This window comes from Strongylocentrotus purpuratus, unplaced genomic scaffold, assembly GCF_000002235.5.
Source record: "Strongylocentrotus purpuratus isolate Spur 01 unplaced genomic scaffold, Spur_5.0 spur5_scaffold_5, whole genome shotgun sequence".
Lineage (NCBI taxonomy): Eukaryota > Metazoa > Echinodermata > Echinoidea > Camarodonta > Strongylocentrotidae > Strongylocentrotus > Strongylocentrotus purpuratus.
In genome coordinates, this window is record NW_022145611.1 from 5,766,305 (window position 1) to 5,772,304 (window position 6,000).

Consider the following 6,000-nt stretch of genomic DNA (forward strand, 5'->3'; position numbering starts at 1 on the left):
CACTCCCTCACCAACAGATGGGGTACTATAACAATCATCCCAACTACAAGATAGAAGTCCCAGCCAAAAGGTGTTTTTCTCACATGAGAATGGATGTGTTCATATCTAACATAGAAATAGATCAAAACATTCATGTATTTATGGATTCATGAACCAGCCAGGCTGCTGCTAATACTTGGCATGCTTCATTTGGTTACTAACTGTGCACAAAATTAACTTAGAAGAAAACAATAAATGGCTGAATTCTGAAAAATAGGCCAATGTGAGAATAAACTTTCATGAAATGAACTGAAGTGATATACTACTTTGTGATTTTGAAGAAAAAAAAATCTATAATTATCAATCTGTATTTCAAAAGATTGTAGTGTACTCAGAACAGGTAAATATTACATGTGTCATCTATAAATAGCAGTTCCTTTGAATTTCCATTGAATCATGATCAACAAAAGGATGGCATCATCTACATCAATGAATTGTGGAAGCTTGTTCCAGAGTTAAGAAATCATTGTCACAAGCTGTGGTGTATGCTGGAGGGATATGGTGCAGAGTATTGTATAACAAGAGCGAATACTACAAGATCTTAAAGAGAAGGTTGAGTTCTGGGGAGAGGTGAAAAATAATTTGTGAGCATTATCATTGTATTATGCAAGTGTGGAAGAACATCAGATTACAAATGTTCCCTGAAAAACATGGCTCTTCAAATGCCTTAATATTCTATACCAATTCTAAATATGGCATGTAACATCATAAAAATTGGGTCGAATTCTTATGCCACATGTTTGTGTAGTCCCATATACATCTTTCTGTGTACAGTGCTTGTAACTTTACCAAGACTGGGTTCCAGAACCTTGCAGTACACACCAATACTTATATGCTAGATGATCAACCTTTTCTGATCGATTCCCCACCTTTTCTCTCACAATGTGATCGCATGACCAGAACTCAACTTTATCTTTAACTGGATGCCAACCCCATCCTCTCAGTAAAGCGATGACATGATCGTGCTAACAGACCATGACGATAAGCTTGGCTACATGATTATCAACCCCAAGGAGATGCTCTATATACAGTGCAGTAGTGAATTAGCATTGTCAAAATGAGACATTGTAGTTTGCAGAACAGGCTCACTTGTTTTTTATGTATGGTCTAAAATGAATATATGTTTACAGTGCTTATAAACATTTTCTATATATTTTCTATATACGAAGATGACCACAGAAGATTGACTTTTACACGAGAGAGTTGTCATAACATCTCTTTGGAGACAGAAGGCATTAACTCTGACGATTTAACACAGTGATAATGCCCTTCTGGCTCCAAACAGATGATTTCATCCAAACCATTTTATCAGTATGCAATAAAATGTGTTGGCTAAAATGCTATTCTAAGATTTTACTCTGCCCAGATAGCATAGAGAATTCTTCATACAAAAGTGGAGGTTACAAGACCTTTTTGTAATGTTCAGAATTTTATTTGTAGATGCCCATATCATTTCTGATCACATTTCTAGAATGGTTATATAAGTACTGGAAGTTTGATGTAAAAGTCGTTTGAAAAAGAAGATGATGTAAATTGTAATACTTGTAGCCAGAATACTACAACTATAACATGAACAGGTGGGTTTTCTAATTGACTGTTCTTTAGTCCAACATTTACACACCTTGTACTATTTCCTGTCAGGGAAAATAATGGAAATTGGGTGCATAATAAGAGACTTTTTGTGGTCAACTTTCAGGAATACAATTTTGAAGACAATGTCTAAATGAGCCAGAAGTTATAGTACAAATTTACATCGTCAGGGGCTGTCCTGTCATTGTCATACCATCGACCCACACCTTTTCCTGTGGAGTAGTATTGACCATGAATACCATCTGTGACTAACGTAAAGCTTCCTCTACGATGCGACCTCCAGACCTGCATCACTGCGGCTCATAGCACACACCAGCATGTCAATCCGGTCAGATCCTAAACCCATGATCCCCCCTCCCCCCTGGGGATCTCATACCTCGCTAATTACTATTCAAGAGTTACTGCTAATTGGCTCTGTGAGTGAGGCAATGGCTTCTAAATAACTTAATTGTTGTTAAATCGATGTGAAGGGAGGCTTTGTTGAGCAAGCTCTTGTTATTTCATTCCAATTACAATCAAAAGTATGTGGAGGCCGGAGTAGTTCCTTATTTGGTAAAATGTTGTATTCCCCTTGACCGAATCACTACAAAAATGATTGACAAAGAAGTTTGAAGGGAATTAATCATGAGTTCTGATAATGACGTAAGAAAATCCTTAGTCCTCAATCTTTAATTTATACTGCCTCTTAGAAAATACTATGAATGATGCCTGCCTAGGAATTCTGTTAGAAGCTGTATAAGAGGTATTTAATGAACAAAGAAGATGAGGGAATCTAGTGGTCCCAAAAACATAATATACAGCATATTTTTGGTTAATTTGTACTTATTTTGTTGTCCTGAACAACTATGTAATGCATAATAAACAATTCTAAATTATAAAAAAGTTAATTTCTTTCAAAAATTTATTTTACTACAAGGAACCCAAGGTGGACTTTGACTCAAAAATTAAAAATGGTAATGGTTAGTTTGCATATGAGTACAAACCTTAGTGCATTAAACTTGACTGGTATTACAAAGTACATCAATATTTACTCGCAAAATCATCCATATACATGTAATGTCAGCATCACAAAGAAATATTATATCTAAACAACCTTGCCCCTTGTAATGTATATGGATGCCCAAAAGGGATCATTATTGTCAGTAGACAACTACAATATGTATTGCATGAATGCCCTGTACAATAACACACTAAAGGTCTTGTAGTTCAGCTTCTAAAGATCAATAATACCATTGACATCCACTCACAATATTGATGTATTCTGTACCGTGCTCATAATGAATATGTTCACATCATTAAGCATGTGTAGAGTGTTTCCTTAGATACATAATCCCATGCTGTTTAGTAGTAACTGTCTTGGCTGTGCATTAAAACAGAATGTAAACCTTAAAAACAAAAACTGCAGTTGCAATGTGATGATAGGACAACCATTCGTTTTCGTAAAGTACTAAGAAGATGTTTAAAATTGTTTTGGTAAAATATAGGATTGTAGTGTCATGAAAAAAATGCCTTAAAGTCAACCAAATATGCTTCAGAGATGACCTTGGACTAAATGAAGTTATTCTGCATCAAGAAAGTATTGTTGATAATTTTAGCATCTTTTTAAATCATTTTAGAGCATTTTTAGGATGTTCTGGAAGTTTGAACAAATATGAACAGAAACTGTATAATTAACCTAAGGTTCTTACTAAGATACAAGTACCGTCTCCTTCACCTCTCAAAAAGGAAACATTTTCTAATTTCTATAATTCTTACATATTTAATGTACACCCTACATAGTGTAATCGCTAAAAATTTGGTGCATGCATTTGGGTATTTCATTACAGGGACAATTCTGCAATGTCGGTCAAATTGGACAGGGCAACAGACTTAGGCGTTAAAAAAAATGATGTTGTATTGCCCTTTACGACTGACCCAAAAATCTTGAAATCTACAGTCGGCTTTTTAAAAAAAAATTGCTTTTATATTTTTTAGAACAAAAATGTTTAATGAATTTAAAAAAAAAATGTTTTAAAGCATTCAAAACTGAGAAATATCAGCCTAAAGAGGGACAAAAAAAGTATTTAAAAAAAAAAAGATTTCCGACTGACCGACCCATGTTTTGGCACCTAAAGGGCAATACAACATCATTTTTATTAGGCCTTATAATCATGTAAAAATCATGCTTCATTTCACAGGAAAAGCAGCGAACAAAATGGTTTCTGGTGATTTCTCTTAAAATGTGCACATGAGTAGTCCATTGTCTGGCAAAAGCTGTGAACTTGCCAGTTGATAAGACTCTTCATGGTTCACTAGTATGTAATGTATCTGAGGCATCCTGAATAAAGCACATGATGAGAGTTAGAATTTGGTGCCAAAGTATAGTGTATCGTCACCAAAAGGTCATCAACTCTGCATCGTTTAACAATGTTAAATCTGAGATGCATGGCCCTACGTGTTATCAGTGTCTGTGATATGGTTTAATATTAAAGCCCTACAAAAATTGCGCTTCTAAATGATCATTAAGTGCCTCAAAAAAGTAAAAAAATCTTTGAGTGACCGGTTTTACCATACTCTTTACCCCCCAATAGACCGTAGTGTTATAAAAACCATTGGGCAAATGGTTTAAGAAATGTTGATTTCCAATCATAAATATCTTGATAATCAGACAGGCGATCGGCCTTGAAAAGTCATGGGGTTCCAAACTGACCTAAATGTTTATAATTAGGATTGCAGCATGAGCTAAATCCACGATTTTGTTTCAGAATCTGAGACAAAGATACCCAATCCCTTTAACAGTTGAAGTAATACTAATAATAAGATCAATTTTTATAAAACAGCTACTGTATAAATATACTTTACTGCGCTTTGGTGAGAAAAAACACCGCCTAATAGTGCTTTTTAACAAACACACCACCAAAAGGTTTATGAATTAACGTCCTTTTGGCTCTAAACAGACAATATGAGCTTAACGTAGTTCTGGCCCTTGGCAGATGTTATTAAAGTTGACATTTTGTAGTCATACCACAACCGATTGTTTCGATCGTCTGTACATGTTGTGAATTATCAAAAAGCTGTCATCAATCATTATCAGTCATTAGGCCCTACTGGCCTCATACGAGCCTCAAGGACGCAGAGTCTCACCAGGCCTGTCTTCATCAGCTCCAGATTGCCAAATATCCCACTATTTGAACTATCCCGACCGCAAATTATCCAGTTAATTTGCGTCTTCATCAGCAATTAGCGGGATATTTGGTCAAGATTTCATCCCAAGATATCTAAGAATAGTTTGCAAAATATCCCGCTATTTGTCCGGTGCGTTTTCACCAGCCCGAAGGCTCGCACTTTGCGCGAACGCTTAGCAAAATATCTCAAGTTAATTTCTCAAGGTCGAGTTTTAAGTTTGGAGGTCGAATCTCGAGCTGATGAAGACGCGATTTGTAACTTCAGGATTATTTCCCAAATCAGAAATAGCAGGCTATTTGGCAATATTAATGAGCTGATGAGGACAGGCCTACAGCTACACATCACGCATTCTGTTTATGACAGGTTATTAAAGGAACCATATATATATATATACATGTAAATGTGTTTGACAAAAAATCAATGGAAAATGTTTTATACAATTATGCAATAATCCCCCACCCCCTCCTCATTGCATCTGCACAATGGACGCAAGAACAATGACTAACCAAAAAAGGACATTCTATTTTTTTGAGAGAAGTAAAGGCTCATTCACATATATGACATGGTAGACTGTGGCTTTTTTTATTGTGTAAATGAATCGCAAGTGGGGTGTGGGGAAAGTTTATGCATGCAGGTCCCACATGTATTTACTTATCTCTAGTTTTATAAGACACAAAAATGTGAATAGCAATTAACAATAATCATCATTTACAATGAAGCAGCGATAAAAAATAAAAAAAAGTACCATAGCCCTCACAAACTCACAGAACGTAAGGCGCCACGGATTTATTCAACTGGCATTCGGAATGCATGTAGAATGCCCTATTCAGAATCTATTGTTCTGTTAATCCGCATTCCAGAATGTACCTAGAATGTACCTAGAATGCGGTACTTAACGACTTAATTGGCGCATTGTGGGTGCATTCTGGAATGCTCCATGAATAGGCCATCCAAACAAAGGCGAGATCGATCGGCAGCAACTACCTTCTTGATATTGCGTGCCGGAAGAGTTTCGATATAGAATGCACCATAAGAATTGATAGAAATCAACAGATATTTAATTGGTTTCGCTTCTGTCTCTCCCGCGATCGGTCGCTCTTTGCATTTCTCGAGCGCAGGTGATAATGGACTTACTTTGATTTCTTTCCGACGGCTTAATTTTTGTCATAAACTCCGGTAACATCAGCGATATTTAATTGTTTTCGC

General features: G+C 36.0%; 1 protein-coding gene across 1 annotated transcript in view; it reads right to left on the reverse strand.

Annotated features, from left to right (window-relative positions):
- Positions 1-3,415, reverse strand: part of SNAP-25 (ovarian synaptosome-associated protein 25 homolog) — a gene marked incomplete at its 5' end in the record, with an annotated part of 70,753 nt that extends 67,338 nt beyond the window's left edge. Inside the window, 1 exon segment of the mRNA NM_214589.1 lies at positions 3,405-3,415.
- Between the last annotated feature and the right edge of the window lie 2,585 nt (positions 3,416-6,000).